The sequence below is a fragment of the Erpetoichthys calabaricus genome, chromosome 4 (genome assembly GCF_900747795.2).
Source record: "Erpetoichthys calabaricus chromosome 4, fErpCal1.3, whole genome shotgun sequence".
Taxonomy (NCBI): Eukaryota; Metazoa; Chordata; class Cladistia; order Polypteriformes; family Polypteridae; genus Erpetoichthys; species Erpetoichthys calabaricus.
The window spans coordinates 254,780,933-254,796,484 of record NC_041397.2 but is presented as its reverse complement, the minus strand read 5'-3'; positions in this window follow the sequence as shown (position 1 = coordinate 254,796,484).

Below are 15,552 nucleotides of genomic sequence, written 5' to 3'. Positions count from 1 at the left end.
GAACGCCATAACAAAGGGGCCAAGAAATCAAGTTGCACAAGGGGCGTTGAAGGGGCTCAAGGATTGTGTATAATAAAAGTGTCGACTGTTGCATTTCATAATGATATTAAATCATGCATTCTAGGGGTATAGAAACTTTGCCCCACCCAACAGACGGGGTTCAGAAGAGCCCTGATGCTGTCATGTAATATTGATTGCCTGCTTTTCTGAAACTCTGCTCACCATGATGCTGCAAAATAAAGCTGCTATATAACCACACCTGCTGTCTTGTCTGAAGTCTTCGTCCACACCCCCTAGATCTTTATGTTTTAAGTTCCCTTATGGCTATGTCTGGCTTCCCTAATGTATCATCACCAAAATGTCAGCCGCTTGATTTCAAATACAGTCAGTCTGGCCTTTGATTCAAATGTTCTACAAGTCATGGAAAGATTAAGCTGGATTAGCCAGAGAAATACCATATGGACACAGAAGTGTGGAGTCAGCTCACTCTGTGATACGGTTGGAAGTCAATCCAAGTTTCCTAGAGCTCTGAAGCAGAAGTCCTGTCTACTGCACCATTTTGTCAATCATCTTTTGGCTTCCACGTAAGTGAATTGTACTTAGAAAAAGGTGTTAATTTTTCAGCTAACCACAGTCTGTTTTTACTTTCTCAAGCATTCAAATATATCAGTACCTGACAATTCAAAAATGCATATTTTTGGGCATTTCTTTATGTTATTTTACAGGAACCCTGTCAAGAATATCAATCCATCCATTATCCAACCCGCTATATCCTAACTACAGGGTCATGGGGGTCTGCTGGAGCCAATCCCAGCCAACACAGGGCGCAAGGCAGGAAACAAACCCCGGGCAGGGCGCCAGCCCACCGCAGGGCACACACACACACACCCACACACCAAGCACAATTTAGAATCGCCAATGCACCTAACCTACATGTCTTTGGACTGTGGGAGGAAACCAGAGCACCCGGAAGAAACCCATGCAAACTCCACGCAGGGAGGACCTGGGAAGTGAACCCGGGTTTCCTAACTGCGAGGCAGCAGCGCTACCCACTGCGCCACCGTGCATATCTTACTATTCAATTTAAAAGAGTAAGTGTATAATGAATTACGGTGTAATCACTATTTTTGTTTGTTATCTGAAAAGAATTAGTTATCAGAGCCAGGTGTGTATATGATGATGAAAGAGTTACTGTATTTCTATTTTATAAATTCATGAAGGCAATTAGAAAATGAAAAATTAAACCGCACCAATCAAGTTAATGTACAGTAATCCCTCGCTACTTCACGGTTCACTTTTCGCGGATTCACGACTACGCGGGTTTTTAAATACAAGTGATTGCCCGCCTATCGCGGAAGTTATGTTCCAGACCCATCAGCAACAGGAGAAAATCCGCGATATAGAAAGACCATATAAATAAACATTTTTATAGTTTAAGCCTTAAAATACCCATCCCACATGCTTTAAACACATGTAAGCTTATAAAACACACTTTGTTAACACATATGATATGTGGATGTCGGGCTAAGGATATGAGTAACATCTCACTATTATAAAACATTTTAATTTCACGCAAGACAAGACAGTGAGACAGGAAAATTGGTGATGTACAGGCTTTTAAATTATTGACAGGCAGAGCGACAAGCAGCATAAAGCCAGCACAAAGTCCACTTCTCCTTAGCGTTCATTCAGCTCCCCACCCCCTTGACAATGCGAACTGCGCCTCCGGGGAGGGGGGTTTGAGCGAACGTGCATTCAGCCCTCACAAAACCACACACACACTCCTCCTCCTTCCGAACGCGCAGAGCGACAAGCAGGCATTTTGGCAGAAGCTGCACAAAGTCCATTTCTGCTCAGCGTGAGTTCAGCTGCCCCCCTTAACAAAGCGAGTGCAGACACATTGACGTCTGATCGCTGCGTGCAGTTTGCAGTGTTGGTCTGCGGTGTTTAAGAATGTAGAAAGTGTTTAAGAGCATAGGAAGTGTTTATAAGAGTGTGGGAAAGGTTAACAAGAGAGTGAGAAAGGTTTATAAGAGTGTGGGAAGGGTTTATAAAGCCTTAAAATATGTATAAATAATAAAATAAATATAGGTCGCTACTTCGCGGATTTTCACCTATCGCGGGGGGCTCTGGAACGTAACCCCCGCGATAAATGAGGGATTACTGTATATTAGAAAACAATCTCTATGGGTTTAGATAGGGGAGACCCCTTTTTCACTATAATCCTGAAATTCTGTGTGGAAGGAGTGTAAACATTTGTTAAGAGGGGCACTTATGATAATATTTATCTTGATTTTCAAACAGCCTTTACTAATTTATCAAATTGGAAGGTACTGATCAACAAAAAAGAAGTTCAAGGTGCAGTGGTAGCTGGGTGCAAAATTGTCTGAAAAAAAGAAAGCAAACATTTCTGCTGTGAGGAATGTTTTCTGATTAGATGATGTTAAAAGTGGATTTGAACAGAAAATATCACTATATGCAGACAATATGGTACTTTCTGCATGGAAAAACTTAAAGATGTGCATAGATGGTCTATCCTCCATCTTACTTTAGCAGGGAGAATTAACACTATCAAGATGAATATCCTTCATAAGCTTCTTTTTCTATTTCAAACCAACCCCATATACATTAACAAATCATTTTTTAAGAAATTAGATTCAACCATAATCTCTTTATTTTCACCTGTATTAACAATATGTGCGTGTGCATTCAGAATTGAAAAATATCAAAATATTGGTGGAAGTCATAGCCTTTCTACTCCTAAACAGCAAATAGCCATAGTGGACATGGTTCTTGCAAACAATGCAAAATGTCTGTATTAGATTCAGAAGCAGACTAGAGGGAGAAATGCCACATTCACAGGAATTTACAAAGTGACCTATTAGTAGTTGACCATGTTGTAAAAAAATAAAATTAGAATTAAACAACTAGAGTGTACCTTTCTAGAACATATCTAAACAAGTAACAGACCTACGTTGCAACTATATAAAAGTAAGTACTGTAATGAGTGTTAGAGCCATTTGCTGGTTATTTAAGTTATATTAAATGTTTGCCTATTGTCAGACGTGTGAGCATGGGAGGCAGCTAAAGGGCTTTAATAAGGGTAATTCCGAACCGGGATGTGGCAGAGTGCATTGATTCTTTTTCTTGCTTTTCTGCAGACCGTTCACGGGAAATTGGTCCTGTTGACGTCACTTCCGGGCCCGAGCCTATGAATGACGACCATTCCAGTCCCAGCCCCTTTGACGTCACTTCCTATACTGGCCTTTAAAAGCCTCCACCATTCCCCTATCCCCTCAGTTCTGTTTTGCACTCTGATTTGTGCACATCAGTGCTATCACTTATTTCAATTTTGCAACTAAGAAATAATATATGGGTGGCTGCCCCAAACCTTGCTATGGCTCTTTGTTGAGTTTGTGACACTATATATTAGTGCATAGTCTATGGGAGGTTCTTATAACCCCCACAAGGTGAATTGAATTGGTATATTCTAACTATTTCTTGTCTCTCTGACTATAGATTAGTCTCAGTTAGTGACCTGCCTTGCCATGTGCAAGGCATGGAGGGCACAGAGTTTTAAACTGTACCTTAACATGTCCTATAGCATGAAAGTTAACATGCTCTATTGGACGTGCAGTGCCGTATGTTTAGAGCATATTAAAACAACTGAAGTTTGACAAGAAAAGCTAAGTTTACAGAAGAAACATTTTTTTTGCTTTTTATTCTACATGTGTAACAACCTTTTTTCTTTATTCTTGTATGGATCGTTTGCTTTGAATTTTCACTCAATCTTTTAAAACAAACTTTTGGACTATGAGATTTATTTCGGCACATGTTTGACCCATGCTTGATCCTGCCTTACTCACCAGCAGCTACAATGAATTTTCATTTGTCAGCCATATACTGTCATTCCCAAAGTGGTAAAAATGAGTAAAAAAATTACAGTTGACATGAAAATTAATCAACTTTTGATAAGCAAGACATTACAGTAAGTTGTGAATAACAGAATAAATCAAGAATTCCACTGTGATTTTTCCTGTGGTGTTTGAAAAATATCAATCAAATAATTTTAGGTGTAATTGCTCAAACTTTATTGGTTCTTTTTCAGACAATTTTGAACTTGATGGAAGTTCAACTCTCCATAAATACATTTTTCTTTTTTTTTTAACATTTTATTGAATTTATTAAAATCAAACAACATTCCAAACAAGCAAGTCAAATTTTACAAAAAGTCAACCCCCACCCATGAGAAAGACAGCTAAGCCAACATAGTGAAACTTTAATAGTAGAATAGATAAGTAAGTAAATAAATAGAATAAAAAGGGCAAGAGAATCCGCCTCCTCAATTTATTCTAAAATATTATTAATTAGATCCTGCCAGGTTTTAAAGTTTTGCACAGATCCTTTAAGTAAGCATTTAATTTTTTTCCAATTTCAAGTAGTATATAACATCGGTTACCCAATGACTGAAAAGAGGTGAATTAGGATTCTTCCAGTTGAGCAAGTTAAGTCTACATGCCAATAGTGAAGTAAAGGCAATTACAGTTTGTTTCTCCTTCTCCACTTTACGCCCATCTGGGAGAACACCAAACACAGCTGTTAGTGGATTAGGAGTGAATGTGACACCAAGGCTGTCTGAAAGGCATTTACAAATTTTGGTCCAGAATGGTGTTAATTTGGTGCATGCCCAAAACATATGATCCAATGAGGCTGGAGCTTGATTGCAACGTTCGCACATTGGATCTTGCCCTGAAAACATTTTGGACATTTTTAAATGAGAGAGATGTGCTCATTAGATGATTTTAAGTTGAATAATTGTATGTGTTACACACTTGGAGCTCTAGTGAACTCTGTGCATTGCTGCCTTCTATTCCTTTTCCTAAATGTTGAGTAACAGATCCTTTTCCCAATGTACACTTTTCTTGGTGAAGCAATGTTGTACTTGACAAAGAAGAGGAGACATGTTGTGGTAGATGCATCACTTGCTTTTTTCATATATGCAACACAACAGCGACCATACACACAAAATGACAGCACCCATGAAATCGAGAAATACATAATGGCACTGTCCATAAACAAATACATAAAATGGTAATTTAATGACATCACCAAAACAATGTTAACAATACCAAAAGCAACATTCAGAAAAATGAACAAAATATAGAACACAGTGATTAGAAAGACAAGAGCTGAGGTACTATGGACACAAGAAATAGAACAAGAGAGGTTTAAAAAATGCAGAACTATTGTGATAGTATACTGTAAATATGTTTCATGCTAGAGCAGTAAACAAGCTACTTTACAAGGCTACTGTCTGTAACTATTAACAAACAGAAAAACTATGTGGGGTCAATGAAAGGCCAGTAAGCAGGAAAAAGTGGAAAAAGAGACAAGGTAACAACACAGACAGATGAGTCAAGAGGAGGTAGAAGAACAAAGATTAGAAAGAAAATTAGAAAGTATGATGTTGCATATCTTAGTAGGTGAAGAGAAAAGACCACTTTGTGTCTTGTATTTAAAAACAGTGGTGGATTATAGCATGAAGCTAACAAACTTAGAAGCCATATTAAGACATTTAATTTCCAGTATGTGGACAAGCCATTTGATTTTTTTCAGAGGAAACTCAAAGAATGTCCTGCATAGCAAACTTGCATGATAAAGGCCACACCTGTGAATGTTAAAATTTAAATACTGAGATATCAAATCACTTACCGTGTGTTTTGGTGCAGAAAAGTACACGTGATAGGAAAGACGTTCATACTCCTGGATGCAATCAACATGGTGTCAATTGTGACTTTTCACACAACTACCATCTAACTAAAACCCATATCTTCTGTCTAACAATACTTTAAAAGGGTGTATAAATGACCTATCAGTTGATCTGCAAGAGCACCTCATTAACAAAGTGCAGAAGGATGATGCTACTGATAGGCCACAAAGACTGTCAATTGCTTATGTTTGTTATTTTGATATAAAACATTTAGTGAAGATTTGCTCTGTTTGTAAATATGTTCAAAATAGAGCAACAGCTGATCAGCTTTTTAGGATAATAGACACCTACCTGACCAAAGATGGACATAATTACCAAGATTGTTTGGGAATTTGCACTGATAGGACATAACATGGCAGAGAAATTAATCAAAATGAATCAAATCAACATCAAAGGAGTTGTACCCAGTGCTCATTGGACACATTGCATTCTACAAAGAGAGGCCTGGCATAAAAGCAACTGAATACTGAACTAAACTTTGCTTTCTCCAACATTGTTTCCGTAGCATGATCAATTATTTCAAATCAAGATCAATAGCCTTATCTCTGCCTTGTGCTAGGATATTGGAGATGAGCACACAGCTGTATTATTTTGTACTGAGCCAAGAGTTGACCACCCTGCAGCATGATGGTTTCCAGAGTGTTTAACCTCAAAGAGGATATTAGAAACTTTTCCATGAAGATGGTATGCATGAACTCATTTAGAAGTTTGGCGGTGTTTTAATTACAATAGCAAACCTCTGTAAATTATGTCAAAAGTTCCTTGTCTCATGGAACACATTTCATTCCCGAAAGTGTGTTTTCAAAAGTATTCCCTAGTCAAAACTGGAGTCTGAAAGTAAAGCTGCTCAAAATGTTCTCACTAGGTCTTTCCTTATCTTTAAAATGTTTGGATGATTATAAGACTACAAGATTATTGTCTTGACATCACACAGCACACAGCTCATGCATCACATGAAGCATTATTGACTAAACTCTGATCTCATGTAACATTTATCTTATTTAAGAGGATGTTATTACAGTAGTTCAATGGGGATCATGAAGTCTCACTTTCATGATCATTTTCAGGAGTTAAGGTGAGCTGAATAGCCTATTCTTGTATGTTTATATGGTGAGTTTCAGAAGCAAATGCATTGGGCATAGACCATTGCTAACCTGTATCAAGACATAATTTAATAATTATTTAACAGAATCACAAATCCTTGTAAAAGATTTTTGCACCAACTGAAAAGAAACCTCTATTTTATTTTATTCAAGAGGTTTGACTGCCTCATTAAAATGCCTCATTAGGATAGTGAAAAAACATGTTTTATGCTCTGAAGCTGTATTTAAATGTATTGTTTATACAGTGTGAAAATTAAATAAAACCGTAAGAGTTCTTTTGTCTAAATTATGCTAAAAATTAAAAAAAGGACATGAAGATTAGTGACACAAAAATGAAGTAGCAGTTCTTCAACTAAAACCAAGGAATATAATGCAGAAAAGCCTGTCTTTCCAGCTGAAGAAAGTAAAAAGTGAGATATAGTAGTCAGTTTAAACAGGATATCAAGATACAATTTCAACAAGTCAGCCATTACTATGTAATATCTGAAATTTGGGACAAAACCAGAACATCCAGTGAGCAAGCACAGATAGGGTTTGTACATTTCACACAGATAGTATTTAGATAGATAGATAGATAGATACTTTATTAATCCCAATGGGAAATTCACATTCTTCAGCAGCAGCATACTGATACAATAAATAATATTAAATTAAAGAATGATAACAATGCAGGTGAAAAACAGAAAAACAGACAATAACTATGTATAATGTTGAATGTTAACGTTTACCCCTCCGGGTGGAATTAAAGAGTCGCACAGTTTGGGGGAGAAACGATCTCCTCAATCTGTCAGTGGAGCAGGACAGTGACAGCAGTCTGTCGCTGAAGCTGCTCTTCTGTCTGGAGATGATACTATTAAGTGGATGCAGTGGATTCTCCATAATTGATAGGAGCCTGCTGAGCGCCCTTCGCTCTGCCACAGATGTTAAACTGTCCCAGCTCCATGCCAACAATAGAGCTTGCCTTCCTCACCAGTTTGTCCAGACGTGAGGCGTCTTTCCTCTTAATGCTGCCTCCCCAGCACACCACTGCGTAGAAGAGGGCGCTCGCCACAACTGTCTGATAGAACATGTGCAGCATCTTATTGCAGATGTTGAAGGACGCCAGCCTTCTAAGGTAGTATAACCGGCTCTGTCCTTTCTTGCACAGCGCATCAGTATTGGCAGTCCAGTCTAATTTATCATCCAGCTGCACTCCCAGATATTTATAGGTCTGCACCATCTGCACACAGTCACCTTTGATGATCACTGGGTCTATGAGGGGTCTGGGCCTCCTAAAATCCACCACCAGCTCTTTGGTTTTGCTGGTGTTCAGGTGTAGGTGGTTTGAGTCGCACCATTTAACAAAGTCATTGATTAGGTCCCTATACTCCATCTCCAGCCCATTCCTGATGCAGCCCACGATAGCAGTGTCATCAGCGAACTTTTGCACATGGCAGGACTCCGAGTTGTATTGGAAGTCCGATGTATATAGGCTGAACAGGACCGGAGAAAGTACAGTCCCCTGTGGCGCTCCTGTGTTGCTGACCACAATGTCAGACGTGCAGTTCCCAAGACGCACATACTGAGGTCTGTCTTTAAGATAGTCCACGATCCATGCCACTAGGTATGAATCTAATCCCATCTCTGTCAGCTTGTCCCTAAGGAGCAGAGGTTGGATTGTGTTGAAGGCGCTAGAGAAGTCTAGAAACATAATTCTTACAGCACCACTACCTCTGTCCAAGTGAGAGAGGGATCGGTGTAGCATATAGATGATGGCATCCTCTGTTCCCACCTTCTCCTGATATGCAAACTGCAGAGGGTCAAGGGCGTGTTGAACCTGTGGCCTAAGGTGGTGAAGCAGCAGCCTCTCCATGGTCTTCATCACATGTGATGTCAGAGCAACAGGCCGAAAGTCATTCAGCTCACTAGGACGTGATACCTTTGGGATTGGGGTAATACAAGATGTTTTCCAAAGCCTCGGGACTTTCCCCTGTTCCAGGCTCAGGTTGAAGATGCGCTATAGAGGGCCCCCCAGCTCCGATGCACAGACCTTCAGCAGTCGTGGCGTAGCATGAGAACAGTAGCAAAATCTATAGCTAAATGACACCTCTGTCCCTCAAGTACCGGCCAAACACTGCCTTTAGTACAACAGTCCCGACTGCCTGCCTCCACTCCACATTGCACTGGCTTTCATGATCTTGACCTCGCTTTCTTCAATATTGTTGTTCTATTCTCTGTCAGTCTATCATCATTTCCCTTTATATCTTCGTGGGTGTAGCATTCTACCTGCAAGCCGTGGAGTGCCAGTTTAGAATAGCTGACTAATTAAGCAACCACCTTGCTATCCACACTACACTCCCTGTGGCCACACAACTGCACAACAGTGCACACACCCACGGAACCCGAGCACTGCTTTTTACAAACTTGCACTGGCACAGACCTCTTTTTCTTTACTTTTCCTTTTACAGTGACAGGGTCACCATTTAATATAAAATTACAAAAAAATAATTTCCAAATAATCAGTAAACAAATTGCTGTTTTCTATGGCAATAGCTATGTAATACACATGTATGCTAAATTTCCATTTTTAGAGACTCATACATTTAGCTTATTATAGGAAAAAAATATTAACAACATAAATTTGAGATGCAATTGGTTAGGATGCTTGAGGTGTGTGACGAGCAAACCCTACAGAGTGTGCTTCACTGTGAGTTTGGCTAAATCATGGAAATGCTCTGTAACTTTGCCGAACTCCTCGAAATGCATTGAAGGCAATGGGGAAGGAGGAACTAAACTAGTTTGTAGTGGATTCTAATGGTGCAATGGTGGTTTAATTGTCCCAGAGAGCTAGGGAAGCATTTGCCAACTATCTTGACTGATTACTAAGGTCAAAAAATGTGATCTGAACTGTGAAACAGCTGTACTAACTACTGTGCCACCATGCCCCAAACAGCAAAAAACACAGACCAAAACAAAATACAACAAATGGCAACAAGCAGTAAAAAAACAAATATATATCATTGAGCTCACAGAGAATCTTGATGCACAGATTACCTGTGCAATGAAGTGGCATTATGGGACTGGCTTAATACATTGTTTGCATCGTCATGTAATGTCCTTTTTGTTTCCCTTGGTACAGACGCTTTGCACTATAAGAGAGATATACATCTCTTGTAAACAGAAATAAATCTTTAGTTACTATCACTGTTTTACAGGGTTGCAGGCGTTTTCTTTTTAGGAAGGAGGGGGCTCTTTTAATGTTTCTCCACCATTCAAATTAGCCATGTGCTGCTGTGCCTCCAGCAATAATGAATCAGTGTTATATATCTGGTGGTAGTACTAATAATATTCACATTATGATCAGATAATGTACCCCATAAATGACAATACTGCACGTTTTTTTTTTTTTTGTTTTTTTTTAAACACACGCATAGTGGAAAGCTTGAGTAATGATCAGGGGCCTCATGCATAACGCCATGCGTAGAATTCACACTAAAACATGGCGTACGGACAAAAGTCAAAATGTGCGTATGCACAAAAAAACTTAGATGCAGAAAACTGTAAATAAGCCAACATCCATGCACTACCGCTACATAAATCCCAGTCTGCGTGAAATGTAACGCTCGTGCACGCGCCTGCCGCCCTTCCCAGACTTCTCCCAGAATTACGCCTCTTTGAATATGCAAATCAATATAAATATTCCCTTAAGTTCAGCGTTCAATGAAAAAGACAATGGAAAAAGCACAGGGAAAAAGAATATCAGCAAATGCCAAGTGGAGGCAAGGAAAGATGTACTGTTTGTTGGTTTAAAAAGTTATATAAACAACAAAAGGAAGTTGATTGAAAGTTCAAGTTCAGAAAGTTGCACAGTGCCCGAAAAAAGAAGTTGTCAGATATTAAAGTCACTGTGAAAAGGCAAGTCGTAGCCCACTGTCTGAGTGTCATATGTAAGCTTATGAGGGTACAGAGAAAAGGAAAAAAAAATAGGGACACAGAGGAAAAAAAGCTTGAAATGTCAACTTTAATCTCAAAATTTCTGATTTAATCACATAGTTTATTTTGTCATTAAAGTACAATGTAATAGTTTCTCAAATCCCACCATAGCTAAAGTAGAATGTTAAATGCTTCATATTTTGTGTGTTCATCTATGTACTCTATGTGTGTGAATCACTACGTGCTTCTTAAACTGTCTTTCTCCTATGCCAATAGGACACAGAATACATTACATTCATAATATCACAGCTCTCTGAACAATTTAAATACTAAGATGTATACTTGATATCATTTTCAAGATGAAATGAATTAAAGCATGTATTAAACATGGGGCCACAGTGGCGCAATGGTAGCGACGAGCTGGTGCCCCGTCCAGAGATTGTTCCTGCCTCCTTGCAAGATGCTTGCTGCACCATGTGCGGCCCTCGATGAAATAATTTATTGCAGCAGTACTGTCACTTTCAAACATACTATCCCAAAATTCCTGTCCTTCCTTTTCTTTCTCCAAGTAACCAATCACCACACAATCAGTTTTTTAATAAATGTTAAACTATCTGTAAGCTTAGAACACCAATTCTTCAAAACTTTTATGGAACATTGAAATATCTTTGTAGTACATGTTTAATTATCCATGGTCATGCCAGTCCCAGCAAGGATACAGCGCGAGGCAGGAACAATCCCTGAACGGAGCACCAGTTCATTGCTACCGCTGTCCACTGTGTCCACATGTTTAATAACAATATACATTATTTAAATGAAGTTAAAAAATTATCTGTATAATGTAATATATATACTTTACTGCATTTCATCTGAAAAATGATATCAAGAGCTCCAAGAAGATAGAGCCTGGACATCTAAATCGACTTAGAAGCCAGTCGTCATCATCTGTAAATGCATGCTCTCTTCTATTGACTTTAATTGAATTCCTTTATTATTATATGGTACGATAAGATTCAATATGCAAATCTTCCATAAACTTATTTTCCTATAAAATAGTAAAATAACAACAACAAAAACAATAATAATAATGCAATAAAAAACAATGAAAATATACAATATGAAAGCATAAGTGGCTCAGGATGTGCAATATTACAACTGTAATGCAAGTTTACAGTGAGGCAATTGTACTTATAAGTACAAACAGTTCTACTAGGAGCACTTGATGGACTGATTGAGTGCGTTTATAGCTCTTGGGATGAAACTGTTTCTGAACTGCAAGGTTCGTGCAGGAAAGGCTCTGAAACATTTGCTGAATGGGAGAGGTTCAAACAGACTGTGCATATGGCTGAGGCATTGTACGCTAGAAGCTGTACCCCAAGAATTCTTTCCGCTCTTGACACAATCTACTGTAGAGCTTTTCGATCAGCTGCTGTAGAGCTGTGATTCTACACTCAGATATGTTCGGTTAAAATACTCAGTGGTGCACTGAGAGTATCAACGTTAAAGCAGCTATGGTATTTGGAATAGTCTGGCCATTCCATGCACCATTACATAGTAACGGGTTGATTACAATCAGATGCCTTAAACTAAAAAACGATATGCAGTTAATGTCAGTGTATTTGATAAAGCCACATGAGGGATGTGAATCTAAAAAATAAAGGGAAGCCACCCAGGAACAGTAGCACTGCTTTGACACTGGGTGCCACCAGTTTGCAAAACCAAGTTGAAAACTTGCGTACGCTACGGTTTGACCTGGCGTGAGAATGTCATGGCTTTACAGCAAGTTTAGTTTTCATACATTGTGATGTGAGCGTAGAAACAGGCATACGCAACATTTTTGTGCGTGTGCACAGTTTATACATGAGGCCACAGGTCATAACATCATGCCTGCCCAAAGCAAATCGGTAACGATCTTACAATACACATGTGAAAATTCTGCGCATGGCTGCTACAGCTCTGTGATGTTACACTGGCATGATAAAGCATCATAGGGTGCTGGGGAAAAAACTGTTATCTAAGCCAGCCACAAGGCAAATATTCCAGGAAAATATTTGGCAAATGAGGTCACAGGTGAATACAGCATATTCACAGTGAGAAATGTTTTGGCGAATTTCACCATGAAATAAAGGGGAATTAGGGACATTACACCAGAGCTGAAGCTGGATCTTCCCAGCAAGCTGAGTTTTAAGTGCATGAATTACTAAAGAGAACTGCAAACTCCATGATGCCTGCTCATATGTATAGACTAATTAAGAAAGCAGAATGACCTGCCTGCTAATGACTGAAAGCTAGTAAATAAGTCTCACCAATGGGATTTTTTTTTGAAAATCTGTTTCTATTTGTTGGGTTGCTCTCAAAATTACAGATAATCCAGTGATTATGAAAATAGCTGTCACTTTGACAATTTTGAACCTTTTATGAAGACAGCTACAACATCCTTATTATTAATTATCTTTTTGTCCTATGAAATGAATGATAATCACCTAAATAAAACATTGTTCTGTTCCAAACTATCCCTTTAGGTTTTCTAATTTATGAGGGTAAGACATAATAATAAATAAATTGCAAGGATAATAAAAATTGTTAGGTTCATCCTTCCTTAGTGCTGTACCTTCTTTGTCTAAATGACTATGTCATGGCAAGCAAAAGATGTTGAAACGGAAAATCAATTTTTGTTTTAGCCAGGTTGGAATTTTAAAGAACATATTCCCTGGAAAAATGTACCCACTGCTGGACACAGGAATCTGAAAATATAGATCTGTGTAATGAACTCATGGTCTCCAGTCATGGAATCAATATGACTATCTACAAATCCAATGGAAGTATTCTGTGTTAAAAAAATAATGGAAGTATCCTTTTAAAGTCTTTGGAAAATCAGCAACAGAAAACAAATTAAATAAGAAAATTGAATATGGCAAACAAAATAAAAGGGTGGGAAGTTGTGGTGAAATCTGCGATTAAAAGAAAACAAATGATTATTTGCTGGAAATTGAAAATAATCAATTTCATTTCTATTTTTTCCTTTTACAATATTAAGACTGCAACCTTTGTAGTCATACTTCCAAAATATTAACCAAGGGTGGTTATAATAAAAATAACAATAATAGCATTCCAATTTGAAAAGTACCAGATGCATCCGTAAATAAAATGCTAATGCTTTCCCAATGCTTTTTAAAATTGTTTTTAGGCAGATCATGACAATGTGTTTGTGTCTGTTGTAAGTAGGCCATGCTGGTGCTGAACCTACTTTACAGTAGCACTGGTTCAAAAGCTTTATTTTTAATGAGTGACAATCCTAACAGCTCCCACATTACTCCTACATGAAAATACAGCAACAGACTTTCATCACAATGACAGACTGAGTCAAGCTGGTGTTGATTCTATTATTCTTGCAAAAGGTTACTAATTGTTGCTCGATTTACAGCCATTTTTGTTTAAGGACTGGGTTAAATTTCATAGATGCTCATTTTTATAGTGTTACTGTAAATACAATACCTGACAAATATCAAAGTTTGTATAATGTGAGCAATGTGAACATAGCTTTCTATAAACCTCCTGAGATATATGATAATAGACTAATATATGCACAACTTTAAAATCAGAGTTTAAGGTGTTTTATTGCTGAGATACCATATATGGTCATCTTGTATTTTTAAGTTGTGTTTTTTGATCATGTCATGTCAGACAATTAAAATTCCTTATAGTGCTTTAATAAGTATGGCTTCAGTTTTGCCTGTAGGTCAGTCTGATTGTATTAGAAGAAATAATCACATGATGTAGGTGTAATGCATTGTGTTTCACACTACATATGGTGAGATGTAACCACTTGTCTTAATGCTAAGTCTGAATCTGCGGCAGGTGAAGATGTTCCCTTTCTGTTCTGTTTATAGTACTGACACATAAAGCACTTCCTATGCTACAGTACGATAACACAGCTTTAAATGGTAATCTTTTTGATTCAAATAATCAATAATCTACCCGAAGGACTGCAAGAAGTGAGAGGTCAGCATACGAAGGCATCATTTACATTAGCACAACAAACAGTTTAGTCCTTTAAGGAAAAAGACAAAGACTGGTTTAGCAGCACTTGGCTTTATTCCTTTTTTACACTCTGCAGGGTAGAATAACAGGAGCACAATAAAATTGTGGGCACCATTCTCTTTCTTAAAAAGAACTCATGGTTCTAAGAGAGAAACTAATGGAACAGTTCTCTCTTTTAGTGGACTGCTGTTGTACAGAGATTATAAAACTGACCCCTGGTGCAATGTCTATGTACAACAAAGACCACCTGCAGATGAAGTACAACATAAAAACAATCACTTCCTGAACTTTAACTTTAGGTCAAGTTTTTCAGTTGTCAGACATGTACAGATACCCTCCTCTCAAAGAGTGATATGCCAAAACTTAAAAGAATGCTTAGATCTTTAATATGCTACTGTACGTTTTCACATCTAAGTTCACTGGCAGACATGTTGTTCGTTTATGGAACTGGAAAGCCTATCCTGCATTAGAATTCTGATACTATGAAACATTTGTTGTACTCTACCTACTTTTTAACTTTCATAATATCCTGCAACAAAAATTCTGTAGGTTATATTAGAGAGAGAGCCCAGATTTGCTATTTTTATGTTGACAGACAGATAGATAGACAGATAGATGGTACTTTTAGGTTCCAAGGAGATATTTAGCTTTTACAGAAGCTCAAGGGTGTTGTACCGTGTTAGCCATTATGAATATAGAGAAAAGCCAAGCAAAATGACACCTTTT